The sequence below is a fragment of the Lissotriton vulgaris genome, chromosome 2_2, assembly GCF_964263255.1.
Source record: "Lissotriton vulgaris chromosome 2_2, aLisVul1.2, whole genome shotgun sequence".
NCBI lineage: Eukaryota > Metazoa > Chordata > Amphibia > Caudata > Salamandridae > Lissotriton > Lissotriton vulgaris.
Window position 1 is genome coordinate 14406778 of NC_141688.1, and position 18902 is coordinate 14425679.

The following is an 18902-nucleotide window of genomic DNA, read 5'->3' on the forward strand; positions in this document are numbered from 1 at the left end:
TCTCTAAAGTTGAATTATCTTTTCTATTTCTTGAAGCGCTCCAACTCAAGAAAAAATATAAGAAGAAGAAAATACCTTTCAGTTAAAACCTTTCTGTTTACACTTACGTCGACGACTGTACAACAGCTCACTGGAAAAATTTGCTTTGAGCTGCTTCTCATGAAAACTTTACTTTGACAGGAACCTCGATTAATCTCTTCAAATCCTTCAAATCTGGTGAGACACTGCTTGTCTGGACATGCACTCTGATTTTCATGTACCTTGCCTGACTGAACTTCGACTTTCCTACGTTAGTCAGGGGCAAAAGAGAGACACTGCCAATATTTCTCAGAAATCAGTTGAAGTGCACAGCACAAGCCTCGTGCATGTGCCTTTACAAAAAGAGCAATTTAACAGGATAAAGACTAGACAGCCTAACAATCACTTTTTAGTGTTCACCATGTTGAGGGTCACCTTTGACTCGCTTCTGCATATTTTGCAGGAGTACCTTGAGTAATAGTTTCCAGTCAGGATGTTTCATTGTGACTAACCTCTTTTGTTGAGAACTAACTACTCTAATAAGGTTCAACTGGTGACAATCCATGGCAATCCTGACAGAGTCATCATTGCTGGGAAGTGCTGGGCGAAGTCTCTGTGAAGCTGTGAAGCTGTCAATGATGGTGGGAAACAGCTCTTAGCAGGAAAATTTTGATTTCCAGGTCAGGGAGGTTGTTGTCATCAATGAGAATCCTGTTGCATTGAACCTGATGAAGATTTTCAACTTCAGACTTAGACAACTTTTTGGAAGTCGAGAAAGTCTAGTGGAACGAAGCTGGAAGCTGTAGCCGAAGAGGGCTACATGAGACTGGTTTCCCATTAAACAGGATTTGCTGCTTTGGAGAAGAGTGTAGTGGATACTACCATCAAGTTAGGCCAGCCAGAGATGCACCTTGGGTAGATAGGCTGGCAAGTAGGTGCTGTCTTCTTTGGATTCTCCCGGCACTTTATGGTGAACATTTTTACAAGACCCAACTTTTAGAGAGGCGGGAGCAGCACCTCTAACACCACTTCCAAGGATCCAGGACCTGCGGGGCAACACCTGGTAGGTTGAGACTCACTCCAGCGGATCCCAGGTCTAGGGTTCAAGGTTTCTGGAGCTTGTTGTAGCACCCAAAGGAGCCAGCCAACTAGCCCTTGGAGTCACTCTGGTAGTCCTTGGTTCAAGGAGTTGGTCCGTTTCTTCAGGCAGCAAGTCAGGCCTCAAGCAGCATGGCAGTCCCCTGGCGTACAAGCCTGTCCTTATGAAGTCTTAATAAAGTCCAGGAGTGTACTAATGTGGTGTTCTGAGGATTCAGTATTTATACCTGGTGCCAGCCTTTGAAGTGGGGAAATTTCCTCTGCTTCCCCCACATCTGGTTGTGGAAAGTTCGTCCCTTCCCCTGCCAAGACTCCAAGAAGTCTGGGGTGACTATTGTCATGTTCTGTAGTGTAGTTCCTATTTTCCCAATAGGCCCTGCGCATTGGAATAACATAAACAGTAGTATAGACGTAGAAGTGCGGATCTTCCAGGTCTCCACTGACTATGCTAAACTTAATTGGGTTTGATACCAACTAGCTCAGAGGTCACTGGAAACTTTTTTGACTGAATAGGAAGTGATCAGCTTCCCTGGTACAGACAAGAAGGGATTCAGTTTTCCAACAACCGCATAAACAGGACAGCTTTGCTCCTTAGAATAAGAGTCAATCTCTAGAGTCGTGTGAAACAATAGACAGTTATTTTACTCAGTCAGTTTTGTGCAGATTACTTTCACCAAAATGCAGAGAATAGAGAGACGGGGCGCTTTCAATAAAAAGGTATTATTTATTGAACAGTCTTTCTTCTCGTGCAAGAGAAATGAATTGCCAAAATTGCAAGTCTTGTTATTATAAAAAGTGCGTACAGTAAAATGAGGATTGCGAAATAATACTGTAAAAGTATTGATATGGTTTCTTAGCCATACAATGGTTTAAAATGAATGAAACATATATACATTCATATATACATTAGGCTAACATACTCAACTGGTGCTTCTAACTACGCCTACCCCAGTGTACCTGACCTAAGCCTAATACTTGCGAGGGGAGTAAGTAAGTAGCAGTTTTAGTTAAGTTGGTTTTGCCAAGGTTTGCTTCAAGAATTCTCTCTAAGGGTTTAGTCAACACCATACCTCTGAAATAGAATGTTGGAGGTCTTGTATCTCCTTCCAGGACTCGATATCCCAGTTACTCGCAAGAGTAGGCTGGAAACGCCGGAGCTGGATTTCTCGGCAGGAGAAAAGACAGCGTCTCTCTCAGCGCGTCGAGGAAGAGGAGGAGGAGGGGCAGCGTCCGTGGGCAGCTTGCATCTGCTGGGCTTCTGCAGGGGACAACTGTTCTGCTCCTATGTGCACCACACCATCGCTATCATCAATGTCGTTGAGGCAGCAATAGCATCAGCATCAGTAACATCAGCAGCAGCGTTTGCTTAAGGCAACGTTGGTAATATTTATACCTGAAAGGTGCCTTGTTTGACATAAGTTTTTGGACATAAGACGTCAATAAAGATGTCATTAGGAAGTGATCGTCTCTCAGTGCTCATTAGAGTTCTATTACTAATCAAAACATAGCAAGCGGGGCTTTCCCAGGTTGCTGAGTTTTTATCTTGTTGAAGAACTCGGAGTGTAATCTAGGAATCTTAGATAGTGGCTTCTGCTGTGTCATTTGCTCTAATGAGCTGCAGAGGAAGTGATTCTGAAATGTGGCTCTGAACGTGTGAGGCCAGAGACGAGTTTCTGAATATTGCTCTTGATCGTTTATGCCATTATAGGGGAATAAATGGATTATAGCCGTATAGGGGCATAAGGTCACAGTATTGATCGGGGTCCTAGATTAGAACGCGACATCCACTCCACGAATTTATGTCCAACAAATTAATAAATGTATAGCAAAAGATGCATGTGTAACATTACCCACCCCAAAATACATATTTGCATTTGAAATGGCGTATTCGAAATACATGGAATGTACTATACGTCTTTAAGCATAGAAATCATTCAAAATTATAGCATATGTAATAAATGAACGATTTTGTGAATAAAATTACACATGAAATATCTCTTAATACAGAAAAGAAGGGCGAGATAATTTCATCACATATAAAGGCATTGCTGTAACATGTGCTAGAGGCTAGTGTAAAGTTATTATGTCTCTAGAATTACCTAAAAATAGAAGCTTCTGTTCTTTATGAATAGGTCTACTTTAAGCAAAGAATTTTTGTGCCAGAAAAAGGTAAATATTTTCAAAAAGTGTTCAATTAAAAAAAAACAATTCTTGTTGAACGGGGGAATAGAGTTCCAACGCTTTTCAGCAGTTTTTGTTGATCAAAACTGAAGGCCGAATTCAGAGTTCATGGGAACGCTGTGTGTCGGAATGCTTTTCCAAATTATTATTTCTGTTCAGGGGAGAACATCATATCAGACAGGCTCTCAAAGAATTGGTCTACAAAATCAGGTGACTGTTCAACCAAATTTGATAGTGCTGTAACTTGGCAGGTGGGAGAATGATTGCTATCATCAAAGTCTGGATCAGCAATGCTCACAGATGGCCGTACCTGGGTGATGTTGCCTTTATTTTTCGCTCCACTGTCACTACCTAGTCGTAGCACAGGAGTCTCAACGAATGCCGTCATCAGGATTGGTAGCCGCTGGGGACAACACAATGCGTGAGCCGTTATCGGACTTAGCAAAGTATCGATATCCATTGGTACTGCTGATGGAAGTGCAAGACAGATGTCCAACACGCATTCATCTCCGCATAGCATACATCGAAGCACAGGTAAGATGCAGGTCTGCCATATAGGTCTAAATGAAAGTAACCAGGTCATGTTTAGATCTCTCAGCCTGGCCAATCCAAGGACTCTAGTTATTCGGTCCCGGTAGCGCACTGCTAGGATTGTTTCTTCCATCCTGGTAGGAGTCATGTCTGGGTTTTGGCTTGCCATATCGGAGCAGGAGGGTAAAAAATAAAATCCCTGCTACAAGTCCCAAAAATAAGGGTATGCCGCCAATGACTGAATGGACAAAATTAGGAATGATTCCTAGAATTGCTTGAAATGGTGTTAGCAGTCCCGTAAAAAATGTCTTAAATATGCCTGGGATGCCTGTGGCACTAGACATGTTAAGGAGTTGGCTAAGCATTTCTGTGAAATGCACGGGGCAATTTGTTGATAAAAGGTCATGAATCTCTGATGTTGTCCTTGCAACTTGGAGTTCATACGTCTCTTTTGATGACGTGATGGGCACTGTTGTCTGTAAAAGCACAGACTTCATTTTGCTTAAAGTATCAATTTGTATAGAAGAGAAATTTAAACGAGGCCAAATGGGAGTCTCTGTGTCTCCAGGGCCGTTTGGAAACAATGCTTGCATACAGCATTTGACCATGGAAGTTACGCTTACGAGATATGCTTTCCCTGGCAAAAGGCCACAACAGCTGTGATCCGTTCCTAGAATGTAACTCCCATTCGCGAGTAGCATAAAGAAAGGCTCTATCTGAGTTGCAGGTGTGACATGTTGGTGGCATGAAAGGTTGTTTGAATTACCTTCACAGGCTCCGTATAAATTAATACCCTGGCACAAAAGTATACCGCTTAGTGAATGTTTACAATTTTCACCACTAAGAAATACATTTTTGTTGCTGTCACTATAGCATGTGTGTGTGTATGGTAATTTCCATGCTGACTAAATGTATCCTTTACCTAATCGTTCATACTGGCCAGTAGGTATGTATTCAAGGCACTTTTTAAATCGGAAAGTTGTTATCAGAATTGTGATAATCCCGTGTATTATCCATTCAATGACAGGACTTTCTGACATTGTCAAAGGTAATCTCTCAAGTTTTTCGATGCTCAGGATTGTATAGTCTGCTCCTTTTTGAGCCAAGCTGATTTGTTTATCAGTAAGGTTAAAGATGGAAAACAATGACGTTGTGTTGATTAAACGCCAAGGCACATAGCCTGAATGAAGATTTTGCAGCGTCCAGCCTAACTGTACAATAGAACGCAATTGTGACTGGCCATGCTGTAACATTAGCAAGTCTTTGTCTATTATATCTATGGCAGATGATACAATACTGTCCAGTGAATATATTCTGGAGGACAGAGTCATTAACCCATTTTCCACTACAGAAAGTGATTTTTCCAAATGAATACGATCAATTGCTCGTATTTTTTCAGCTGTTTCAATTTGTGTTATTTTCCAAGCCTCGTTGTATGCCGCATAGATGCTGGCCGCTATGAAGCGTTTTTGACGCTGTTTGCGTGGTCCCATAATAAAATCCCACAAATCAGCACCAACTTTAAGTAAAGATAAGTGTTGCTTAATTTCAGCCAGTGTCTATGATTCTAGCCATTCAAGGCACAGCTTCCCTACACTGTATGTTGTTACTATCCCTGGATGTTGTCTCTGGGAGTATCTAGGGTCTTGTCTGGTCATTGTTAACCCCTGTGTTTTATTCAGGAATCTATCTTGACAGTTGTTTGTGTCAGTAGGCCAAATTAACCACTTTTTCCAATCAGGATGTGATCTGTTTAGATGTAAAATTTTAGATACGTCTATCTCAATATCTGTTGTTGCATTATCAGGTATTGGCTTTGGAATAGACGGTTTGTTAAGGTCTTTGATCTTAGCTAGGCCAAGACAGGTTGTTTGTTGAATTGTTTCATTTAAGAACAATATTTTTTCTGGGATCATGCACGCTCGAAATAGTGCTTCTAGGCCTTGTTTCCTGCCACTCTTTTGTACCCCAGATGGTTTTTGTTTCAATGTTATTTCTCCAATAATCAAAACCAAATGTCATCATTTTTTCATAAAATGCTTCTGAATATATCAATTTAGTATTTGTCAGCATTGTTTTAAATCCTGTTTTATCTAACAGTTTATAATAAAACGTTTCTGCATCACTGGTGTTAAACCCTGAGAAGTACTAAAATTTCTCACAGAATGTTTTAGAACTGCTTTTAGGTGGTGTAGCACAATGTTCCAATTGGTTATACTTAAAAACATTTCTAGGCTGTGTAGATTTATGCAAGTAATGATCACCATAGTGTGTGTAGCAGAACATCTGTTTATAACTAGACGAACCTTGCAAATAATCATGTTCTGTAAATCTTGCTGACCACACTAAATCAGACATCATATTATTAATACTTTCAAAGTCCCAATCATCAGAGAATGTACTTGGTTTTACAAAGTCACTTAAGGAAACCTTGAATTGATGAGGATACTTCAGGATTTTGACAGGACCATAGATTTCATAGTCAGTTTTGTCCCATAATACCCCCCCGGGTATTGGAATGGCTGTGACATTTACCGTTGACAGTTCTCTTTTCTTCATGTGGGATGATCTGTGTGGTTTTAGGAATAAGTTGATGTTCTGACTTGCTGTGTCCATTGTACTATATTTTCCCTCAATGAATTTTCCCAAACAAAGTACCATGATGAGCCAAAGTAGGAGGAAAAATATACCTAGACCAAACCAGAACTCTAACCATGGAGAAACAAGGTACATTTTCTTGAGTTGATGAAAGAGTTCTGTTGCTTTCTCTTTAAAAGTCTTTGTTTCTGGCATCACTTCGGGGTTGCTTTGATCCTCAGAAAAGTTATCGAAATTGATGAAGTAGCCAGAGGCAGTTCTGTCAATTGCTGGGATTGTTCTTTCAATTTGTCTTTCGGTAGCACATTCTGATGCCACATCATTGTAGACTGGTGTTTCTTGATGAACTGTTTCAATCTGTGTCTCAAGAGGCACGAGTTCCATGGCATTATTGCGTAGTCCCTCCCTGTGCACTGCAGGCTGATCGAATGTGATTAGTCTTTCAGTTTGAACCTCTTGGATTGTTGCAAGTTTGGGTATTCTGTTGTTTCTCGGGAGTCCACTGGGCCTACTGTTGATTATAGGCCACATGCTTGTGGTTTTACCAGGTAGATTGATACAACTCTGGTCTCCTTTTTACCAGCAAGGGGCGGTAGTACTACTGATCTTGTTCCGTTGATTGCTAAGACAGGTACCGCTTTACTGTAAGAAGGCCCAAATTCCTCCTTCACCGCTATTTTTTCTCTGACTAGATCCCCAATCTTTGGAATCCAGACAGGCCTTTGCTGGGGCTGGTGGTGCCTCGTCAGTGGTAGCTGGCTGTTGCTTTAACTTTATGTTGCTTAAGGATTTTCTTGTTTCATTCAAGTCCTGTAAAACAGCCAAACGATCTTTGATGTCAAAGTCTGTTTTCTTATCTTTTACCACTGATACCTGACTATCTAAGTCCTGAATTCGCATTCTAGTTCCGAACAATAGTTCGTATGGGCTGAAACCTTTTAGAGAATTTCTTGGCAAGTTGTTTAGGCCTAACTGGACACTTATTACATGTTTGACCCACCCAGCACCCGAACCTAATACCTTCGCTGTTATAGATTGTTTTTTCTTCCTACCACACTGTTCCCTTCGGGGTGTGACGGACAAGAATACCGCAAGCCAACGCCCATGCTGGCCATGGTCTCCTTATAAGCTCAAGAGCTGAAATCAGGACCCTGGTCAGAATGGAACATGGAAATTGCGTATGTGCCGATAAAGACTCGCAGATCTTTTATAACCGTTCTGGCGTCAGCCGAGCGCTGGGGCCACATTTTTATTTAAGTGTCGTTTGCCTTAATGATGTACAATGGGACGCGTTTCTCTTGTTGGATTGCGTGGATAGATCGCCTTATGCTTTCTATTAGGGTTTCTGACACTACACTGGCCGGTTGTCCACTGCGATCTCTGTTACAGGCTTCACAGTTTTTTGCAAAATCATGAATTCCTTCACTCATTTCCGGCCACCAGTACTCTGATTCCAATTCTCTCAGAGAGTACCTGATTGTTTGGTGTCTCAGACCCAACCCTATATGTGCTTCCTGTAATAGCAATCTTCTCCTGTTCATGTTTGGAATTACCCTATCCCCCACTCCAGGAATTCGAGCAAAAGGAACGGACTTTGCATCAATTACGTATGCATAATTGAGTGGATAGTTCACGGGCAGTGCTGCACAGTCGCCTTTTACGGACGTTTTGACTGCCAGCATGGTTTCCCCGTCTATGTATTTTTCTGAACGCTTTTTTGTGGCTACGGAAGCCGGTTTAGTTGCTTCCACTGTGGCTGTATTAGCCAATGAATTCCCTGCAACGTGAACGCCATCACGTTGAAGACTCTGTGCGTGTATCACATGAGTCTTTTGTAGTTCTTTCTGTAAAAGAGCTACTTGTTTCCAAAGCAGTTTATGCTTTATTGTGGCACCTGTGTCATCTTTGTAATCATTTTGAATCCAGCTCTGCAACTTATTATTGTAAGAGTTGACGCACAAATGCGAATCGCACACGATTAGTGTCGGGAATTCACGTTCTGCATTTTCAAGCGCCATCTTTAAACATCTGATTTCCGCTCGTTGAGCCGAACAGTGATTCAAAAAAACTGATTCAGTTTTTGTTATTTTCGGTCTGAATTTACTGCACAGCCAACGACCTTTAACAATCGCGCAGGCTGCATCGTAGGATTCGTTCTCTACGTTAAAATGCTGTACGAATCTGTCTGTATAGATTATACAGGCGTACTGTGGGAGAGGCAGAAGTTCGATTGGCAGAGGATATTCTTCTTCATAAGTCAAATCATTCAGTTTATTCAAGAGCGGGCCGTGATAGAATTTCACGTCTTCCGCAGCAAGAGAATTTACATACTGTATCCATTTCGGATCCAGTGACACTGTAGGCAGGTTTAACGGGCTGAATAGCGCCTCGAAGGCGGATTCCGCTGTGACAACAGTGATCCTTCTGCCTTTTGCTAGTTCTCTTTCTTTAGCTATAGCTGTTTGAACTGCTTTCACCGTATTTTCGGTGAGACTGAATGTTTTTTCTGCTTGTGTGTACAAGTGAGATTTGTAAGCTATTGGTACCGTTTCTCCCTCATTAGAGGTCAGGTACGTGAATCCGCATCTTCCTGGGATGATTTGGATTACAAGATTGCGTGTGTTGTCACGTGTATCTAATTTAGTTTTTGCTAACATGTCTGTCTGCAGTGATCTCAAAATTTCTGTGTGTTTTTGAGTCCAGTTGATTGGTTTAAAATCAGGTTTAATTAGTTCGTAGAGAGGTTTAACCCTCTCCGCATAATTTAGAATGTAAGTTCTTCCGAAATTCAGGAAACCTAGGATCGATTGTAAGTTCTTCAGCGTTTTTGAAACTTGGAGTACAGCGCACTTCTCTAAGAAGTTGTCCGCTAGGCTTTTTCCTTCACTTGATAATTCGTATCCTAGAAATAATACTGTTAGATGGGCAATTCAAGACTTTTTAAAGTTGAATTTGTAATCCTCTGCTGCGAACCCAAGTATAATGGTGTTCACTCTTTTCAAGTGATTCTCCAAGTCGTCGTCTGTGAGATAGATATCATCTACGTAAGATAATGCCTCATCATCATACATTTGTAGTAACTCTGTTACTCTGGCTGAGAATAGTCCTGGGCTGTTCTTGAATCCCTGTGGGAGCCCTCAGAAATTTTTCTGTATCCCCATTACTGAGAAAGCGGTCAAGTATCTGCTTTCTGGTGCAATGTTTTGACAAAAGAAACCATTAGATATGTCTAATGTCGTTTTATATTTTTTCCTAACTATGTTATTCATTAGTGCAGCACTAAGCGAATTTTGTACTGCAAATGTTTTGCAACATGTATTAAGGTGTCTGTAATCCAAAACTAGACGATATGAATTGTCTGGCTTATAGACAGGAAACAAAGGATTGTTCATTTGAGAGGTGCATGTTTCAATCACCCCCTGGTATTCAAGTTGATCTAAAATCTCCCTGACCTGTTTTTTAGCTTCTTGCTTAATGGGATACTGCCTTTGTGCAGTCGGTTGACTTTTTAATTGGATTTTGTGAGGTGGAGAGTCCTCATCTCATCCTACATGATTTTTATATAATGCTGGTGCCTGGAGTACTGCCCATTTCCTTGCATAAGTATATTTTTTGTGAATCGGAATGTGATTCGAAAAGGCAGGCACAATCATTTCTTCGCTACGAGGGCACTCCCTGACAAACTCTGGGGGCCAATCTTTTTCAGCTAACAGAATATCATAGCCTTTTGAGAGTTTATCCCAAAATAGACCCCTTATTTTCCTAGTCTTATCACCCTCTATACGCAGTGTTATTTTGTATATCTTATGGGGCTCGCTAAGTCTGGTGTCAGCAGTTTCAACCTGAATGTATTCATTCGTGTCCACAGTCTCCAGATGACTCATCAGGATCTTGCGGGCTATACTGATTTCTGCTGCGCTGTCTAGCATTGTCTGTGCCCACTCCCCATTTTTCAACTGTGTCCTCAGTATTCTCGGCATGTTGAATTACTCTAATACTGGCTACCTTTTTTTGGAAATTGAGATTTTTTACTTTGAGCAGGTTCCTTGTCTTTGGACTTGGTGTGCTCTCCTGGGTCTGACCCTCCTCTTCTTTCCGATTTCTGCGAAAAAGATCGAGAGGGACGTGTATCAATACTTTGATATCTATCCGGCTTCTTCAAATTATCCCTATTTCTAAGGTTATATCTTTTCTCAGAGGGCTCCCTCTGGGGAGATTGGTGTTCTCGAGTTGGAGTTCTTTTCCTCCATCGAGGAGACCTTCCTCTGGACTGGAAAACTTTTTCCTTGGGAGTGGACTGTTTATTTCCATCCCAACTCTTTTTAGGAGTATTAGAATTATTTTTAATAAATAATTTTTCAGAATTTTCGAGCAGTTGGGGCTTTACTGGTTTTCCACCCAAGCTGTCTCTACCTAGTTCTTCATAACATTTTTCTATGATTCTGGCAAGCTCAATTGGTTGATCTGTTATATCTGTTTCCTTCAACTTCTGGCGGATCGCCACAGATGCTGCTTCTCCTTTTATGTTGGCTAGTAATATAGCCGAGACCTGCTTGAGGTCTTTCAGTAATTTCATACCAAGAGTTAAAGCAGGTTCTGGACCGTATTCATTCTGAATCTGTTTTAGCACTTCTGGTATTACCGCCATTGACGGAACACCATGTGTTTTTGTGTAAATGGAAGCAAAGACTGTACCCCAAGTGTCACAGTCCTCCACGTGTGGCGCGACCCCCATAGGAAGGCAGATGGTCAAGATTCTGTGTTTCTCAATAGGGGTAGTATTCGGAAATACTGCCTCTATTTGAGTGATTTTCTGCGCTAACCAGAAAGGAATTTGTTTCCGTTTTATGGGTGTTTTACCAAGACATGACTGTATGTTCTGTGGTGTAATTTTATCTGTGTTCCCCTGATGAGGGGTCAGCTGTGGTGTATTAACAGCTGTTTGGACTGTAGCAGTCCGCATTACATATTGGACTAATTGCCTATGTATTTTAATTAATGTTTTTAGCTGTGCTAAAAGTTGGTCTCTAGACATTTTATTAATGTCTGGATGTGGTGTGTAACTGGCTAGAACCGGCCACGTTGCTCCTGGTCTACCTAGTGGACCGAGCCTGGTAATATGATCATTGTGTTTTAGGGCGCCTCTAAACCAGAGCAAATGCTCTTGGTATTTTAATGGGATTTCAATCTCCTCGAAAGAAGCGTACTCTTCCGGTGGATCCCCTATTTTGTAATAGTGGAACTCGTGTGTTGCAGCGTTTGCTGCTGGAAATTTTATCCATAAATAGAATACCTCTGTCTGCCGATATTCATGTGCCTCTATCACGAAGAAGACTGTGCCACCTTGTGTGGCCAGTCCATTTTCTATAAGTTTTGATGTTATAGATTTTCTTAAATGTGCCGGGATGATTATCGCACCCGGTTCAGTAGTCCCTGTATTACCGGGACCCTGCTGAGTTGCATCTACTGCGGCATCAGTTCCGTTGTTTTCTACTGACATTTTATAAATGCAGTTTTCTTGCAGAGCAGGTCTCCAAGGAGACAAAGATTAGGTGCACAATATTTTGGAACACTGTATCCTTCAACGTTGAATAAACCAGAGCTTTACATAGGAATCTCTTCCTACTAAGGTCGGGTGGATTTTAACCTTTCACCCACTCCAGTATTTACGGGAGAAAGGGGTCTGTGTGAAAAATGCACGACTGAGTTACTCTAACGTCTTGCGTTAGTTTTATTGCCTTACAAAACGTTGGGCGCCATGTAGTGTAGTTCCTATTTTCCCAATAGGCCCTGCGCATTGGAATAACATAAACAGTAGTATGGACGTAGAAGTGCGGATCTTCCAGGTCTCCACTGACTATGCTAAACTTAATTGGGTTTGTTACCAACTAGCTCAGAGGTCACTGGAAACGTTCTTGACTGAATAGGAAGTGATCAGCTTCCCTGGTACAGACAAGAAGGGATTCAGTTTTCCAACAACCGCATAAACATGACAACTTTGCTCCTTAGAATAAGAGTCAATCTCTAGAGTCGTGTGAAACAATAGACAGTTATTTTACTCAGTCAGTTTTGTGCAGATTACTTTCACCAAAATGCAGGGAATAGAGAGATGGGGCGCTTTCAATAAAAAGGTATTATTTATTGAACAGTCTTTCTTCTCGTGCAAGAGAAATGAATTGCCACAATTGCAAGACTTTTTATTATAAAAAGTGCATACAGTAAAATGAGTATTGCGAAATAACACTGTAAAAGCATTGATATGGTTTCTTAGCCATACAATGGTTTAAAATGAATAAAACATATATACATTCATATATACATTAGGCTAACGTACTCAACTGGTGCTTCTAACTACGCCTACCCCAGTGTACCTGACCTAAGCCTAATACTTGGGAGGGGAGTAAGTAAGTAGCAGTTTTAGTTAAGTTGGTTTTGCCAAGGTTTGGTTCAAGAATTCTCTCTAAGGGTTTAGTCAACACCATACCTCTGAAATAGAATGTTGGAGGTCTTGTATCTCCTTCCAGGACTCGATATCCCAGTTACTCGCAAGAGTAGGCTGGAAACGCCGGAGCTGGATTTCTCGGCAGGAGAAAAGACAGCGTCTCTCTCAGCGCGTAGAGGAAGAGGAGGAGGAGGGGCAGCGTCTGTGGGCAGCTTGCATCTGCTGGGCTTCTGCAGGGGACAGCTGTTCTGCTCCTATGTGCACCACACCATTGCTATTATCGATGTCGTTGAGGCAGCGATAGCATCATCATCAGTAACATCAGCAGCAGTGTTTGCTTAAGGCAACGTTGGTAATATTTATACCTGAAAGGTGCCTTGTTTGACGTAAGTTTTTGGACATAAGACGTCAATAAAGATGTCACTAGGAAGTGATCGTCTCTCAGTGCTCATTAGAGTTCTATTACTAATCAAAACATAGCAAGCGGGGCTTTCCCAGGTTGCTGAGTTTTTATCTTGTTGAAGAACTCGGAGTGTAATCTAGGAATCTTAGATAGTGGCTTCTGCTGTGTCATTTGCTCTAATGAGCTGCAGAGGAAGCTGCAAATGAAGTGATTCTGAAATGTGGCTCTGAACGTGTGAGGCCAGAGACGAGTTTCTGAATATTGCTCTTGATCGTTTATGCCATTATAGGGGAATAAATGGATTATAGCCGTATAGAGGCATAAGGTCACAGTATTGATCGGGGTCCTAGATTAGAACGCGACAGTTCCTCCTTTGTGCGGGTGCTGTAGGCAGCCCTGGGAAGTGTAAGTGGGCAGGGATCAGCTCTGCCCCAGCCATCCTGGCAGGATTGCTCATCCTACCAACACCTAGTCCCTCCTTGTCTCACTGTCTGGGAGGAATACACAAACCCAAAAACAGGGCCATTCACAGTCAGGGAACCCAGGACACTGGCGACAGACACAAAATAGTTGGTATCTGTACAAAATATTGAGTTGTAAATATTGTGAGCTAAAAATATTGAGAAAAAAAGATACCAAAATATCGTTATGCAGAAATATTGTGAATTAAATAATTTTTTTCAGGTAAGTAATATCTTTGTTAAGAATGTTGCTGTGGTTAATATCATTTTCAATCATGCTGCTGTAAAAAAATATTGGTCTATAATTATTTTAATGTGTTTTAGTTTATATATTAATTTTATATATTGCTATTGTTTGTATAATTGCTGTTAATTTTTGTAAATAAAGTTTGTAATTTTAAGTGATTTCAAATGTTTGATTTACCTGATATTAGTAATTTATAGTATTGTAGCGGGCTGTTGGTATTGTAGAGGGATAGGGTGGGAAGTCAAGTAATTAAATAACACTTAATTAGTAGTTCATGAATACATTTTAAGTAAGTATGTAAATTATATCTATTATGTACATTATGTAAGAATGATCTATTTTACTTATATTTTAGGTTCTGGTTATGAGGTTTGTAGGGGAATAGGATTGGAAGTTAATTAGGTAATAATTAACAAATATTTATTGATTTAATATTAATTATTTAATTGAATATAAATTATGTAAACTGTAATAATCATATATTTTTGTAAATTTTACATGTGGGCTGTAAGGATGGTAGGAGTATAGAGTAAGAAGTTAACTAAGTAATAATTAATCAACGCTTATTTATTAATTTATTATCTATTATTGAATTGATTATTAATTATGGACATTATGTAATACTAATTTATTTTAGTTATCTTTTAGTTGATCAATGCTAGCTTTGTAGGGGTACAGGGTGGGAAGTTAAGTAAGTAATAATTAAATAAGATATTCATTCATGTTTAATTAAATATTTAATTGATTAGTAATTATGTTGATTGTGTAATAATGATATATTTTAGTTATATTTTAGGTGTGGGTTGCTATGTTTGTAGGGTGATGTGGTAGGAAATTGATTAATGAATAATTAAACAACAATTATTTTTAAATTGAAAATTAATTACATTATGAATTTTGCAAATATTTCCTTTTTTAAATTTTTTTTTTATTTATTCTTATACCTGGTACATTACAATAGACACAACAATTCAATAAAATACTACATATAATCAGTACAGTGGTAAAAACATAGTCAAATCATCCGAGAAACAGCAGAAATACATAATATATAAATATTTGATTAATATGATAGAATAAAATCAGGGGCACTAATTCATATATATACACTAGGGTACCCTAATAGGAGGACTCTCTCCAGACAGCAAGGGGAGCCCAGATGCGGAGGCCCATCTCCTTAATCCTTCTACCTCTCCACTTTTAAAGAGAGGGCTCAATGTTATGAATACCCAAAAGCCTAGCTAACCACGTCTGAAAAGTAGGTGCTGCACTGTCCTTCCATCCTGCCGCCACCAAGAACCGAAGGACTGCCACACATATAAACACAAAAGCCTCCTTATCACTGTCAAGGGGTAGATTACTATCCGAACCTGATATCATAAGGATAGGGGATAGGATGATCTTGGTACCTAGCAGCCCCTCCCAGAATTTCTCAATCTCAACACAGATTCTCTTTAATTTTTCATAGTAATAAAACATGTTACCCCATTGAAATAACTTAGCAGGGGTGAAATACAAAATAAAAAAGAACTTTATACTGTTGTACTCTTAAATTTGTGGAGCAAAATAATTTGCCCACAAGTTGTAATGCTTTACCTACAGCAAAATCAGGATCCCACAATTTCCCCATCCAAAACGTCTCACATTTATCCATATCATCCTGTACCAGATCGATTAGAGATTTATAAATCACTTTAATTCTAGCCCCACCTTCTAATAGATAGTTCACATTTATTCTGCCTCCTGGATGAATACGAGGTCTAAGTGCCAACAGTGTTTGGTAAATCTGGAGGTACTTAAACACATGATTGGATGGAATACCAAATTTACATTCATTGGATATCAGTGAAAGTCATTAAGTTATCCATATCTTCATCAAACAAATCACCTACTGTCCTAACTCCTCGTTGCTCCCAAACATTCCCCATCCTATCATTACTAAACTGCGGTAAGATACTAGAATTCCACAACGGTGTATAATAATTAATTTTAGGAATTACAAATACTTTCTGAGCAGCTTTCCATATTCTCCAGATTCCATCCAATACCTTATATAGAGTTTTACTGTAGTAACATCTCTCTGTTCTACGCAGCAACAGACCATAAGCCTCCCTACCAACGAGCAATTAAAAAATGGATGGAGGATTACTCGTCCGATGAGAAGACTCAGCGGGATTAACAGAAGGATCAAACAATATAGCCATCTGGCCCAGAAAAGAGGCCCAATGGGAAAATCTAATGTTGGGGGCTGCTAGCCCTCCTCTTTCTTTTGGAAGCGAAAGATACCTCAAAGATCTTCTAATTTTACCAAAGCCCGAGAAAAAATTCGAAAATACTGACTCTATATTCTTTATCCAACCCTCTCCTACAACAAGAGGGATCGAACAAAAGAGATGTTGAATTTTAGGGAGCATAGTCATCTTCAAGACATTGACTCGACCTATTATAGATAGATGGATAGTATCTATTCTTTTTAACTCCTGTACAATAGACGCAACCAGTGGGGTAAAATTCTCTTCAATAATTAAGTTAATTACCGGTGTTATCCTGACCCCTAGATAGATTGCTGAGTCAACATAACTCCCATCCTGTCTTTCCACATTATTGGTACAAACTATTTGGGTTTTATTTTCATTCAAGCGATAACCCGAATATCTACCATAATCCCTAGCCATACGTGTGAGAGCTATCAGTGCCGCAGCTGGATCTGTGGTAATCATAGCCAGATCATCGGCATTGGCCAAAAGTTTAGTCTCATGGCCCTTACACACTACTGGTTTGATAGCCTTGCAGCCTAAAATCCTACGAATCAGCTGATCGATGTAGAGGGCAAAAGAAATTTGGGAACAGAGGCAGTCCTGCTGAGTCCCGCGAGAAATTAAAATTTCATCCAAGAGTCCCCCCATCAGCTGAATCCTAGCCCTAGGTTCGGCATACATAGCTTTAACGGCTTTCAATATCTTGGGGCCAAAAACCCTCCGCTCCAATATCCCCCATAAAAATTTCCATGTCACGTAGTCAAATGCCTTCTCGGCATCCAGAAGAATCATTGCCATCCATCCCCCGCGGCAGCATGTACATCAAATAAAGTGATGACCCTTCTAATATGGTCTGTTGTTCCTCGACCTGGGACAAAACCCATGCTGCTACCGGGAGACCAACCCGGCAATGACCCCTCCTAATCTTTTGGTCAAGACCTTAGCATATATCTTGGTATCGGAATTTATGAGGGATATTGGCCTGTAAGCTCCGGGGTCATCCTTGGGCTTGCCCTTTTTATGAAAGACAACAATGTTTGTCTCTTTCCATGAGTTCGGAGTGTCATTGGTATAAATTATGCCATTAAATAAATCCACCATCATGGGTACTATAAGATTCTGTAAACACTTATATAGTTCAAGTGGTATAAATCTGGTCCTACGGCTTTTCCTGATGCTAGAGCCTGTATTGCCTCAACTACTTCCTCTCGTGATAGATCTTCATCTAGCACCAGTTTATCCTGCTCAGCCAATTTAGGACCCAGATCGTCACACATTGAGCTAGAAAAGTCTGTCCTAGCCTCCTCTTTATATAGAGCCTGATAATAATTCTTAAAAACCTCACAAATCTCCTTTGGATCTTGATAGTCCTTGGTCCCCTCACGGATGCTTGTAATAACATTTCTACTACCCTTCTGCATGATCCTTAGAGCCAAAAGTTTCCCCGCCTGCTCCCAAGTTTCATACATCGATCCCCTATGTATTTGATATTCATCGGCTGCTCTGTGAGCTATCTGTTTGTTTAACTCAGCTTCAATAACCAAGACTTTCTGCTGGCTCTCAGCAAACTCCCGCACCCTAACTATATCTTTAACATGTAATTCTTCTGCCTCTGCCAGTAGAGTCTGGAGGTTCTCATTCTGAGCCTTACCGTCTCTCCTCAGCCTGGTGGAATAGCTAATTATCTCCCCTCTGAAAGTTGCTTTGAAGGAGTCCCATACCATATTTCGGGATGTGCTGTAACGATTAGTATCAAAAAAGTTTTGAGCCCAACTCTTTAAGTGTTCAATGAATTTGCTGTCGGCTAGCAGTCTCCTCTCAAAGGTTCACCTTAAAGGAGGCCTAGGTAAGATATCAATATCATATTGTAAGATTAATGGATTATGATCAGAGATGACTTTTGGTAGCTTTCTGATCTCTATTCTGCTTGCCTCCATAACTGAAATAAAAAAATAATCCAATTTGGATTTTTTTTTAAAGGGACATGAGAAATACGTAAACCCAGGGTTGTTAGGCTCCTTTTCCCCCACACATCCAACAGCCCGTGGGTTTCAATCAAAGAGCTCACAGCTCGAAATACCCTAGTCTTACAGACCTGATATGGGGTGCTCATATCAACCTCTGTAAAATCTGCTGTGATATTAAACTCCCCACAGACTACGAGGGGGCTTGACCAATTCACTAGTTCTAACTCCAAATTATCATAAACTTCAGGGTCATCCTGATTGGATCCATATATAGTGCATAGTGTAAAACCCAGCTCCAATTCAACCAATACCCATCGACCATGTATATCTGCCAAATGACGTCTAACCCCCAAACATGATTTAGCCATTATAGCCACTCCTCTGATATTAGATGTTTGTGTGGAGGATGCCAGCAAATCATACCCTCTTATATTGAGCAAAAGCTTCTTGGCCCATGGTAGGTGGGTCTCTTGTATACAGACCACGTCAATTTGATTAGATCTAACAAAATGGCCCATCCTCTGTCTTTTACCCCAATCGTTCAGGCCCCCAATATTAAAAGAGCAGATCTTAAGCTTCCCCATTTTATCTTTGTAATTTATCCTCTGTCATTATTTTCCGCCAATTCAAATATCTCCAAAGCCTTTCTTGAATCCAACTGCACAAAGTATTGTACCACGTACTTCAATTTTTTCCCC